Source organism: Apis florea, unplaced genomic scaffold, assembly GCF_048593485.1.
Source record: "Apis florea isolate Af1SG1 unplaced genomic scaffold, ASM4859348v1 contig_2839_pilon, whole genome shotgun sequence".
In the NCBI taxonomy this organism is placed as follows: domain Eukaryota; kingdom Metazoa; phylum Arthropoda; class Insecta; order Hymenoptera; family Apidae; genus Apis; species Apis florea.
In genome coordinates, this window is record NW_028256653.1 from 1,273,356 (window position 1) to 1,287,223 (window position 13,868).

The 13,868-nt window shown below is 35.0% G+C and overlaps 1 protein-coding gene across 1 annotated transcript in view; it reads right to left on the bottom strand.

Moving 5' to 3' along the window:
* LOC100863335 (uncharacterized) overlaps positions 1–13,868 on the bottom strand; it is a 106,639-nt gene that overhangs the window by 56,177 nt on the left and 36,594 nt on the right. The window contains exon 2 of the mRNA XM_012486763.3: positions 9,168–9,216. The gene's annotated coding sequence lies outside the window, so the exon portion shown is untranslated. The remainder of the gene's footprint in view (positions 1–9,167; positions 9,217–13,868) is intronic.

Consider the following 13,868-nt stretch of genomic DNA (forward strand, 5'->3'; position numbering starts at 1 on the left):
AATAACATTATTATTATAACTTCGATAACTTTTGTTAAATCATTTATTCGTTGCGTTCTTACATTCACTCATTAACATCTTCTCTTTCAGAATCCGTTGCATCTCCTCCTCCCATGTGCAATTGAAAGCTCGAATCGAGATATATTTTTCACATCTAATATATACTTGATATAAAACAAGGGATATTACATCGTTACAAACCGAATCTATCAAATGGAAATTCTTTATTTGACCAGTTTGAAAAACGCGCAACTTTCCTTCTGATCTAAACGCGATATATTCGAGTGTTGTCGAGTGAAAAAAAAAGGAATATCGAAATCGAGCGAAAGATCGTATCTGCATCTTACGCGAATTCGTAGTATAAAATAGGTAAATCGATTCTGGATATAGACCTCTGAAAATATACAACGATCTGATTCTATGTTATCGTGGAATATTGGCCAATACCAATCCAAAGTGAAAACTCATATTTTTCATCAGGGGCGACAAATATTAAGGGGAGGGGAGGAATAGTTTTAAATAATAGTAATAAACGACACTTTTGCAAGTGTTAATCGAGATCGTGGTAATAGAAATATATATTTTTTTTTTCGAGATCAACATGGAAACTAATTGGGTTACAGTCATAATATCAAAAGTAATATTTAAATATTATTGGATATGCGAAATTGGAATTGGATTAGTTGTCAGAATGCGGCATTCATTATTGAAGGAGAGAAACCGGCTTATATATTGTTTTAAATAATTTCTGAGTAAAGTAATTTTTTATTTAGAATTGAATACGCGTGGAGAAAAACTTGATCCGTTCTTTATTCATCTTATGGAAATTTATAGTACGTTGGTAATAGATAAATTATCTTGAAAATAAATCTTTCCATTGGATGGGTTAAAAGAGATCGAGACAAATCTGTCTTTTCAAGTTTCATGTTTTTAATTACGTAGATAACAAAAAACAATGAATTTGCATAAACATTTCTAGTAGGAGTAGTATAAAGGAAAAGAAATTTTTTACTTTTTTAAATAATTTTTAAATATCGATAGAGATATTTATGAATATTTATCGCTTCGTTTCAGAATCATGACCTAAATGTTTATTAAAGAAGGGAATAAAAAAGAGATCACGTGTCAAAGATCAAAAATGTTAAAACAGCCAGAAGATTTTCAAGATATTTTTCGGAATTAACTGTATATACACAGTCGATTGATTTAGTCTTAAAACACGTTTTAGAATGTTTAAATATATTCTACCAAACTTTGAAATTACTTGGCATGTCTGATTGGATCGAAATGAAATCGGCCTCTCGACGTTTATTAGAAGCTATTAGACACACATGGTGATCGCGTGAAATCTGCAAATCGTTCGATTTTGTTCCAAGTTTGATACGGCGAATAATTTAAATAATTAAATCGGCGATGAGGGGAGTCCACGAAGAAATCAGAAATCGTAGGAGTTGTTTTAGATTCAATATCATCATGGAGACGTATATATTTTAATTTTTTTTTTCTTAAATTATCGAAATCTAATTTTTTCGATTCACAAAATGTAATTGCGAAACTTTTGATAGAGAGACGTTTAGATGAATTTGCGAATTTATTTCTACTTTTCTGACACGAATAACTTGGAAAATCAAAAATAACAGTTCGCCCCGTTCTTTTTCGAATAAGTTTATGTAAAGTTGAAAAGTAAAAAAATATAAAAAAATTTGCGAATGAAATTTCTTATCGACGGATGATAAGATCGTAAGTAACTAGGTTATAATAAAAAGTAACTAGCAATGAAAATGCAATATAACTCGTTACATTATATAATAATAAAATACATTATAATAAAGAAAAGAATTCTCATTGTTAGCCTTTAAATTTTTTTTAGATGAAAGCAGCCGCGAATCAATTGTTTCTTCAATTTTGCATGCATTAACAATTAATTTTATTCTCGCGTGATTATCGAATAGTGACAATTAAGCAACGATCGCGAGTAACAACACGTTGCCACTATGAAACGACGGCGCCACTATATAAAATGTCAAGACTTAACGCGTGCCGTGCAGAACGAAGAATAAGTTAAATACGATTTGACAGCGAGTGATTCGATTGAAACGTTTCTCAAGAAACATTTCTAATGTTATCTTACGCTGGAGAAAAGAATCTAATCGATTAAAGGCACGCGATTTATTGGAAATAAATCTCTAAACTGGATTAATGGATCTGATCTACTTTTGAAAACGTCATTGTCCACGTAATTTTCACAGTGTTATTCTCAGTATTAGAAGAACAATTTCAAAAGGACATTAAGAAGTACTTTTTTTGAAAAGAAACTTCTGTTCAAGTCGCTGCTCACGAAGGTAATATCATTGTGAATAAAAGTTTCAAGACAAATTATTCGTATTACAAATAAAATATCATTAATTTCACATTAATAATTACGCGTAAAATCACGTAATTAATATTTATATCGCCAATTTCGGGAGAAAATAATTAGCAGAGGATTTTCGAGAATGTACAATACTTCACTGAAAGACACTTTATATACTTTCTCCACGAATTTTTTTATCCAAGAAAAGAACAAAAAAAAAAAAGAGAGAAAAAGAAAAATTGTCGAGCATTGAAGGGGTTGAATACAAATTGCCATTAGACGTGTCACGGGATATATTTGTATCGAGCCCACCGCGTGGCAATGCATTACCGCTTATCGTGGCAGTGACAGCCGAAGTAAATCAATAAGCGAGACAGGGGGATGCCGGCTAATAATAAGAATCGTTCTCTTCGACCACTGTCACACGTTCCTGTCACACTCCTTGACACTCAGCGCCATGAACCGAGCCCTCCTCCTCTCCTCTCCTCGTCGCTTTATAATCCGTTCATTTACTTCGATCGTGCATTACCACGCAGAGACATTGACGGATCGAGTGAAACATTTGCCAATCGTTTAACGACACCACGAATTTCCGATTTATTAAAATTCACTCAGGCAGAGGTTTAATTTTTTTTCTTATTATTGTTCTTAAAACTTTTTTCTTTGTTTTAGAAATAATCACAGGGTATATTGAATTTTTAACTATAAACCCTAATTCTGACTCTTTTGGACGGATATTAGACTGAATTATAAAATTGTGGAAATTCTAAAAGTTTGGTCAAAATGTCACGAACATTGTACTGCCTTAGAAATTTCACAAACGAAATACAAGGAAAATACAAGAATAGTTTTTACCATCAGCACCAAACAATTACCAACAGCAAATGTTTGTTGTACTTCCATATAAACTTTTTCAAACAACCTTCCCACTTACCGTTCTCGCAAAGAATCGATTCGACGATGAGATTCTTGTATATTTTCCAAACCCTCGAAGTCCTCTTTCTTCGATCGATCCAACAACAATAGTCTCCACAATAGTTTTAGATCGTGGATCACGGTCAGCCAGCCGCTCTTCGGATAATGCGGCCGCTCGTACATTATACCGCGCTTCAACGTCACCAGAACCCAAGCGTTCTTATTACGTATCGATGATGCCGTGCGTCATCGCCACCTACGAAATCCTTCGCGATTCGTGGTAAAACGAATGATGAAGAAAAAAAAATATATATATATATATAAAACTCGAGCGATCTGCGGAGCGTCACACACGGCTGTTTCAATAATATTTATCGAAAGGCCACCCCCGCCGTCGCGAGGAAGAAGAATGTTATTTTTCTCAGGCGTGGGCGGCGCAATGAGCGGATGGAATTGGATTTCGGTTGATTGACACTATCTAATCTGGTCTAGGATCCGTTTGTGTAAATAATAAAGAGCTCGATTGTCGATCCTTCTGATAATTCTTAAGATTCGATTCGAAAATATATAAATATATTTTCCTTCCTTTTTTTAATTATGGCACTTTTTCAATTTGCACGATGTTTCGTTATACGACGAAAAAAAGATTGTGTTATTCGTATATTTATTCGTATTCGGGTTGTTTGTGTAATAATTGATTCTTTATATTAACTTCTCGCTTTTCTGGAACATTTTGCACTAGCTATTTTATATTTTATTGTTATAAATAAATATATATATATATATTTACGTTAGTATTACATTCTAGGGATTCTTGTTGATCAATGCTTCCTTTCAGTTTCTGGTTAATTGTGTGTAAAATAAATCAATAAAAGATATATATTATAATACAACACATATTATATAGGATTGAGATAAAGTTTATTTTATATACGATGATTAACTTATAATATATTCCCCATAATATGAACAAAAAATTCCAAGTTGATTAGAGTTGATCCTTCTTAAATATAAATACGAGTGCAAAGGGCTAAGTAAAATTATTTTCTCCGAGCTATTCTTGGCTCAAATTTTCAATTACTTTAACTAAGCATTTGCAACACGAGGCGAATAATCCTCATTTCACCATTTCTCTCGTCTGGAAGATCACATTTGCACGATCAAACTTTCAACAATCAAATTACGCTCGAAGAAGAAAAAGGATCGAATCGATCTCTCGCCTCGATTATTTATCGTTCTCACGTTTCGAAAAGAAATTCCAGCTTCGCTCTTCATCCTCGCTCGTGTATCCTTTCGAGCAGGTGATTCGAAGATAAGGCGCATCCCTCCACGCAGCAAGAGATACGTAGAAACAAAGGATCGGCCGCCTAAGCAAACGGACAACCCTTGGAAAGGGTTAAGATATCTGTTGGTGTCGGGGGCCCTCGAGTGGCGCTAACCTGGCCGGTGGTCGGGACGGGTTCTTCTTTTTCTCACAGCAATTACGTGTGTATGTATTCTCCGAGGAGAGGAGTGATCTCGAGAAAAAGTGAACCGGCCGAACAAAGATTCGGGACGAGTAGGAAACGGGCTCCGTCGTTTCGTGTTTACCTTCCAGGGCCCATTGTTTCTCGAGCTGGCCAACCCTCTCCTCTCTCCCTCTCTTTCGTTCCAAGGATTAGCTTTCGAGTGGGATTTATATTTGAAAAAGGTTGCCTAGTCGAAACTAACGAAAAGAAGAAAGTCCCTAGAACGTAATTATACGCGTATATTTATTAAATAAAATGTATAAAATGTAGCGTAAAGGGTTAATAAGATTTTGTCGAATTTAATTACGACGAGAGAAATGAAATCGTGAAGGAGAGAAGATACGATTAATTCGAGCAAAAATTCAAGGGAGAGACTTTATGTAATATGTCTGTTTCGTGAAATTTGTCAATTGTCGAATTTATCGCGTGTCGATAATTTTTTAGGGGAAGGGGGATTTATTACATCGCGTAGAATCGGAAAGGAAAAGATTAAAAGAGAGGATAGTGTGTGGAGTAATAAAAATTCGATATGTTTATCTTTCGTTTCGAAATGTTGTGAACGCAGAAATGTGAATGACACGTTTCACGACACATTTTCTCATCCTTGATATCCTCCTTGCAGCAATGATGAATTATTCATCCTTCGTTTGCTTAATTAAAATAATTATCGTACGTGATAATTATTCGATTATAAAGGGAAGAAAAAAAAGTTTCACGATTCGACATTTATTTCGAAAGAAAAATATCTCCCGTAAAAAAATGAGACCCGAGATTATTTTAATAACGCGTGGGACGAAATGTAACAGCGTCTAAGGGGGAAAAGTTAAAAGAGGAAGGATTGAAGAATTCGTTCCGTTCGTAATTTCTGTGAAATGTGAATCGCCTAAATAGAAAGGTGTCACAAAACCATCGCTTAAATCCGCGTTGAATGCGGTTTAAACGAGGCCAGTTAATAACATTGTCAAACGTGGTGGAGTTGCGAAAGAAATACACGGAAATTTGCGGAAGTGGCACACATACGAGTTCTCAACGCGTTTTTAAGTTTGAGCCAGCCTCCGCCCATCGTTCCTCGAAACGATACTTGAACGATACTTGGAATTTTTAATTAGGATATTTTTTTTTTTTTTTTTTACGATTCTTTTAGAGGTCAGAGTATAGGAGGTTGCCGTATTTATTGTATATCTTGCGATTTAATCATTATGACGTTGAAAAGAACGGATTAACTTCTCGTATCACGTGATAGCATGTGAGAGAATTTGATGAGAGTTGGCGCTAAATTTAAATAAATGTTTTTCAATTGGTATTTCTAGCATGGAAGAGTAAAAATGGGATATTTTTTCGTACCGTTCTTGAAAAATTGGTGCTACAGGTTTTTAAATTAGTCTATTAAAGTAACTAGTAATTTCACTAACAGAAAAGGATGTGTTATAACAAATATTATTCGTATGGCAAAATGGGATTATTCAAAATTTCTTAATGACTATTAATGCATTCTTGCGTTTCCTCTTTATTATTTTGCTTCTTTATCGAAATAAACCAATTTTGTTAAATTTAAATAAGAAAAAAAATTTCTGTGCAATATGTGCCTTTTCCCCCTAAAGCTCTAAAGTTCTCGAAGAGTCGATCAAAATATTAAAAAGCGATGATAATTAATTTTTAAAATCGTTCCGTAAAAATTGAATCAAATTCGATCCAAAATTCTTTTTCACGCAAATTCTCTAACTCTCTTTACGATAATAACTCGTGACGTTAATGTAAAGGATCCGCGCTAATTTCATAGGGAACATACTAATTACTTCCATCAAACCCGCGTTGAGGAGGGGTGAAAAAATGCGAGAAGGAAAGAAAAGGAAAAAAAAAGACCGAGGGGGGGGGGACGAAGAGGACGAGGAGGGCGGTGATTAAAACAAGCAAGCCGACCGACACACGAAACACTGACAGTTCTGACAGGATTGTGGGCGGTGAGAGGCGTGAGGCGAAATTCGCGAAAGGAGATAAAAGACAAAAAAAGAAAGAACAACCGCCTCTCCCCCCTGCCCTTTGTATCTGGCGGGAAGAAGCGTCCCTAATTGATCCCATTTCGTGTCACGAACACACGATTCGCGCTGCTGCCATGCTTCAGAGGGGAAATTTCTAGGGATGCTTCGTCTTCGAGGTAAACAGCGCCGTCGCTTTTAAAAAAAACTATTGAAGAAGATTTATACATCAACGCTTCTTTATTTTATGCGAATAAATAGCACGCGTGTATGTGTGTGTGTGTGTGTGTGTGATGCGAAATGTAGAATGAAATTCAATAATGTTTTATTATGGAAACAATTTTTTTCGTTCTTGACAAAATTTATGGAAGAATCATTTGGATTATTTTAATATTCCTTTCGATCGATATTTATTATTTTTCTTTTTTTCCTTATTAATATCGAGATACTTTTGGATTTCGACACGGATGGTTCTTTCAAAAATTTTTCGAAAATTCTGCTCGTTACAAATACGAATTAAATATTAACTCTTCCAAACTCTTCCTCGAATCAATTTTATTTTCTCCGTTTGTAAAACTTTCTTAATATTCCATGTTGAAACGTTTTAATAACGAGTATAACGGGGAAGAAACAATAACATGTTTATTACGCATATTGATACATGCATCACGTTGTGGAGAAAAGATGTCTATGGAGAGAGAGAGAAAAAAAAAAAAAAAAACAAGACGCGCAGAACGATAAATTAACAATAGACACGGAATAAATCGCGAGAGAAAAAGAAAGTTTTCTTAGAAAGTATATTATCCGTCTTGATCGTAAGAAAATAGAAAATTTACCGCTCTTCATTGCTCAATGCTCGTCAACTCTTTCCCCCGGCGTTATTTATCCGTTGGCAAGAATTTGACACGGTAAAATTTCAATAACCAAGAAGAATCAACAATCGTGATTCGATTTTTTTCCCCTGCAAAAATTTTAAAAGTCTCGACGAGCCCGTTTCTCGCGCGGTGCCAAGAATTTCTCGGGGTCAAAGCCAAAAACTGGAACTAATTTTCATCGTGGATCACGCGCCTGTTTTGATTTCGCGACGCGATCGAACGAATAATAAATTATATCTGCCAAAACGACTCCAAAAACGAATTTATGTGTAAAAATTTCAGAAAAGGTGGAAATTGAAAAATAAATCATAAATCTTGTAGAAGCAGACAGATTACCATTTATGATTCGATCATAAAAATTGAATCCAAATAAAATACAATAAACTTCGATCGTTTCGACATCAAAGGATACAACAATTGAAAACTGTTAAATTTTTATCTCATAAATTCGAGTATAAATCGATGATGGTGAAGCGCGTGCGACGATCCAAAATCTGTAACATATAAATCGTCCCTTTCTCTATCGACATCTGCATCCAGTTTACATCACGCGAAAACATTAATTCAAAAATTCGTCGAGAAAGCGCGCCCTCGAAATTACCTCTGTCACAATAACTCACCTTCTGATTCTCGCGAAGAAAAAATGGAAAGAGAGAGAAAAGACAAAAAGATAGAAGGAAAAAAAAACGTGATATCTTATTCAGGGGGGGGGGGGGAGAAGTTGGAAAAAGGAAAAAAAAAAAAAGCTTCGAGCGTCCACACCACCAGGTTCGTTCTTCGACCAGGTTCATTAAGGGAATTTATATAAATCACCGGTGGTGGGGCACGACTTATGAAAAATGTGTGTTAAGTGGTAACACAGCCGCGTTATTCACGTGTGTTCGTACGTGTGTCTGAGCGTGTTGGTGAGTTTAGAATGACATGCAGACATCACACGTGTGGGCCCTTGAAAAAAAAAAAAAAGGAGGAGAAGAAGAATGAAAAAAATTCCAACGATTTTCAAATGTTTACCCTTAATTTGCCTACTAATTAATGGGCCGTTTAATTCCACACGATATTTCGATATCCCTCGACAAAAATGCTGCTTTCACTATCGCGAGAAAGAGGGATCGTCTGTACGAAAAAGAATCTGCTTTCTTGTCTTCCAAAGAAAAAAAAAAAAAAAAAGGAACGCACTTGTGTCATCGCGTGTACTTTTTTTCTTAATCGAACGTCGTGATTCGATCGAATCAACTCGTTGCGAAACGTTTTCAAAATTCTTCTTTTCTTGGAATTTGTTGGACAGATGTTTATGCAAATCACGCGATATTTTTATGAATGAAGAAATGAAACATAAATGGATTCATTCTTTCAAGAGATATTTCAACAGGTATTCGTTTGGATGTATCTTTCTAAATGAAAATTGTCCTCCTCCCGTTAACGATTTTTTGGAATGCTATTAAGGAAAGTAAATATAGCTGCCAACTATTTATACAAGAAAAATTCCAACTGATATTCGTACATAAGTGTTTATATATTGAGAAATACAGGTAATACTTACGCGATACCTCCGAGTATGATCGAACTTTGACCAAGTGAGTCACTGCCACCTGAAACATTCAATTTTTCAAATCAATAATTCAAATTTTCTATTACATCTATCAGCTTTTAATTAATTCGCGAAATTTTATTCTTTCGAATAAAATTATCAATCATTTGCGTTATCGCAATTCCAAGCAATTTTCATCAAAATGGGATATGTTTTGTTTGATTAGAAAAAATTAGATAGCCTATATAAGGGATATTCGTAATAAACGATATCATAAATAAAATTCGTAATATGTTCATCGAACAATAATAATTAAATAGTTATATAGTTCAGTGTAACGATAGTATTTATGGATATAATAACTGTAATAATAAATATTACCCATAACGATGAATTCTGCAAGATGGATCTTATCGATAAATTTACCACGAATTTCTCGCGAATCTAAAATTAAAAAGACGTATTATAATTGAACGTAATATAGAATATAAAAGTAACTAAAGATTTCTGATTAAAATTAATCATTTCTGAACGCTGCTCCTTAACAACGATTAAACTGCGAATATAATATAGATAATCCTTATTTTTAAACATTTTTTTCAAACAGTAGCTCGTAAGTACAAAACCACGTGTTCGAGAATGAAAGAAATGTGGGGATCACGATCTTACGAGTTGCCATGTAAATCTCTCAGTCGACGAGACAGAGAGAGAAAAAAAAAAAAAAAAAAGAAAAAGGGAGGAGAACGTTTGAATGCAATCCACACACCGTTATTTTGAAAACTAGGGTTTAACACCGTTCAAAATCTCAAGTGGTCCCTCCAAGAGCAACGCATGGATGTATAAGGAATTCGAGTCACGTTGCGTTATGCAACACTGTCACACACTGTTCTCGAAATTCGCCGTTTTCAAAACAAACGAACGAAACAATTTCTTCAACCCCGGTAAACTTCGTGTAATAAATTACTTCGAATGTGTAAATATTAGCCGGGTGAAATTGGCCGGTTCTAGAAACGAGGGATGTTTGAACGAGGATGGAAAAACTTGTGCACGAAAAAAAGAAGGAAAAGAAGAAAAAAAGGAAAATATTTTCAAAATGAAGGAAATGAATAATTAATTTGTTAATCGAACGAGTAATATCGAGTTTCGACGAGCCGCGAAGCGGTCGTGGCATATAAACAGCGGCGAAAAACGAATTTTGATCGATTGTTATTGATCGATCAAAATATAGATTTAACGGAGTCGTGCGCCACACACGGAGCAGAACGGACGTGTTTCTCTCTTCTCCTTGCAAGAATATCGTATTCTTTCGTAATTGTTATAAATTAATTAATTGATTATTGTGAAAAATTTCTTCAATCTTTGGATATATTTTTTTTTTTATTAAATATTAAACGTTGAAAAATTTTATAATTTTTTAATTTCTTCAATTTCATTTTATCTAAAATTCTCTCAATTTTTACTAAAGTTTCCAGTGAATTTATACATATATCCGTTAAATTAATTCCAGACAATTCGCACCAACTGTTCGTTTCTTATCTCGCAGATCTAAAATTCTTCGTTTAAATGGATCGACAATCGACCATTACTTACGGCTATATTATTGTAGCGACAGAAATCGTTGCAATAGAAATTGTGACTAAATCGAGCGGTGCAAAATGTCGTTTATTAATCCATTATGATTGCGAATTATTTCACGCTCGTGCAGAGCGATAAGCGCGTACTCAACATATCGTAATGCTCGAAACTTATTTAAGCAATATCGATTATTTTCTATCGAGTGAAATTCGCTCCAGCGTGGATCGAACTCTCCGTTTCATTATCGAGTTAGGCGTTGTTTCACGATATATTCGCGATTATCCATATCTTTACGATGGAATTGTCAAAGATCGGTATATAACAATCCGAGACAAGATATTTTCTACTTTCAATTCATTATACATATAATAATTTCGAAAGAATTATTTAAAATTCATTTCAATTTCAGATTGGAACACCTCTTAAGCTCTTAAATTTTTTAATCTAATCATCATCACGTAATTCGTCAATAAATTACAAAAGACTTACTTACAAACCATCGGAAAAATTGTGAATATCATTATAATTAAATATTGCAAAAATTTGAATCCGTTGAAATTTATTAAAATCGTTGCAATATGATCTACAATTAACTCGTGCATTAATGAAATATCGAGGGGAACAATTCGTGTCGAGGAAATGGAGGCGGCGTCGAGCAACAACAACAACAACAACGATATTTGTGTGCACACACGTGGTGGACACGCAGCAGGGTGGTGACCCCTGGCGCACGCAGCGGGGCGCCTTTCACCTTGTTCCGCGTTTCCAACCCGACGAATTCAGTTTTCTAGGTAGTGCTCTAGGTCGCACACCAGGTTCTGGTGCGTCAACGCACCGTGAAGGACGACTTCTTTGAATCGTTCCGCTGCTTTAAAAAAATCTCTCCTCTCCGGGACCGTTGCAAGGGTCGCGTGCTTCCAAACCCGAAATTCGTTTCCCTCGTCTCGTTTCTTTTTTTATTCTCTCCGTGACTCGATTACCAATTTTAATTATTACCCTTTGCGTTGAGTGCTTATATTTAAGAGGAGTTGCCAATCGAGGTAACAAAAGTCCCTAGAATGTAATTCTATTATACTATACGTGTATTTACCAATGTGTAAATGTGTGTGCAAAGGGTTAATTGTGCAAAAGCTTATTAATCGTACACCACTTTACGAGGTTTTGAATGTTGTGAAAAGGGTTTGATGAATAAAACAGGGGCGGGCAAAATTAAATTGGTTGAGAACAAAGAATAAATTACTTTACTCGAAATCTTTAGGTAGCTTAACTTTTTCAACTCGGGTTGATTGGATCCGTTATAAATCTTTGAGTATCGATAATTATTTCTTCGAAATAAAATTCGAGAAGGAAGGGATAATGGGATCTGTCACGCTTGTTGAAGTACACGTTGTTTTTTTTTTTAATTCATTATTCGTAGATTAGGTAGTTCATCAAGAGTTGATCGAGTTAAATCAGTATTATATGAGATTAATTGTATGAAAAATTGGATTGGGACGTTACTTGGATTACGATCCGGATCGTTGGCAAGGTTCGAGAATAATTATTAATGATGAAACGTGTAACGCTATAAATAAATCGAGATATATAAATAAAAAAAGAAGAAACGAAATGCGTGCATTCGAAGCCGGGTTTCAAGTTTGTAATGCCATTAAATGGCACTCACATGGCACAAATGCACAAGTACCGGACATGGGTATTTGCATACCCAGTTAGCGACATTCCAACCAAAGTTGCGAACGTGCTTGCACGGTAGAGTGTTGGATTGTCACAAAATTCATCGAATACTAGACGATGATATCGTGCCTCCAATCAATCGATTTTATTTCCAACGAATCTCTCTTAACTAGAGATCCGAAGAGTCAATTTTAAATCTTCTCCTTAAAATTAGATTATTAAAAAAAACATGGAAGAAGATTGTTTCCAAATATTCACTGTCATACATCGATACATCGACGAGAGTTTCGTCCTTATCAGATTTTACAATAAACAACCTTTTATCGAATAATTTTAACGAATGTGTTTTTTCTAATTTCACGAACGTTCATCAATGAACGTTTTCAAAAGAAAAAGGAATGATAATATTTATAATACGTATAATAATAATCACGAATCGTACGTGTTTAAACACTTCTCCTTCAATTCTACACGAACGATTTTTCTTCTGATTAGTACGCGAGTCGCGTATGTACACAATGTAACACCATTCCTTCCTCGTGATAAGCCGAGGAGGGGGTTGTCAGGCGAAATTAAGCGGATAGATTTAATCAATGACCTTATAGGCCGACTCGTTGCCTTTGTTCCACGTTAAACAGAGTCGACGTACCCTTCGTAACTCGAAGACAAGGCCGGCATTTATGGTGACGCACAATTTCCAAACCAGTTCGACTGAGGTAATAAATTGCGCCAGAAGGAATTAAAAGATACGTCAAGATCGATGACGCTCCCCGTTTCTTTTCTTTTTTTTTTTTTTTTCAATTTTTACATCCTTCGTTCGACGAGAATGTTTTTATCGGAGGGGAAAAGTTGTTTCGAGAGAAACAACATCGTGTCTTGATTATTTTTAGATCGACGGGCAAAGTAACCTTTTTTTGTTTTTTCTTTTTGAAAGCGCGCGCTTCTTTTGTTCGTACTTGTCGATGCCAGTGAATCGTATCAAGCAACGACGACACGGCCGACGATCAATTTTATTCTCGATTTTGTGAATGTTGCTGCTTCCGTTGAAACGAAAAAGTCGAGGTAGCGAATGAATTTTCATCGATCAAACGATGCAAAATTTTTAATTTCATCTCTTGGACGAAAAGTGAACTGGACGTTTGCGTTGCAAGTGTAATTTGAAAATTAGACGTAATTGAAAAAAAAAAATAAGCGAAGTTATGTTCACTGTCAAAATTTCTTATCGTTAAAATCAACGTTTTTCCGTTGCATTGTTTTCTGAACGTGAAATGGACAATAACTGTTGAAAAAGGATAGAAGCAAGCACGAAATTCTGGTCGTAATTGCATAATTTATTCGCATGAACGCCGAAAGACGAAGAAAAGAGCTTGCTCGAAGAGACAATATTACACAATGACACGAAAAATACAGAGAGTTGAAGACACGATTGCTAAATTACGTAATTACGTATTATATAAAAATTAC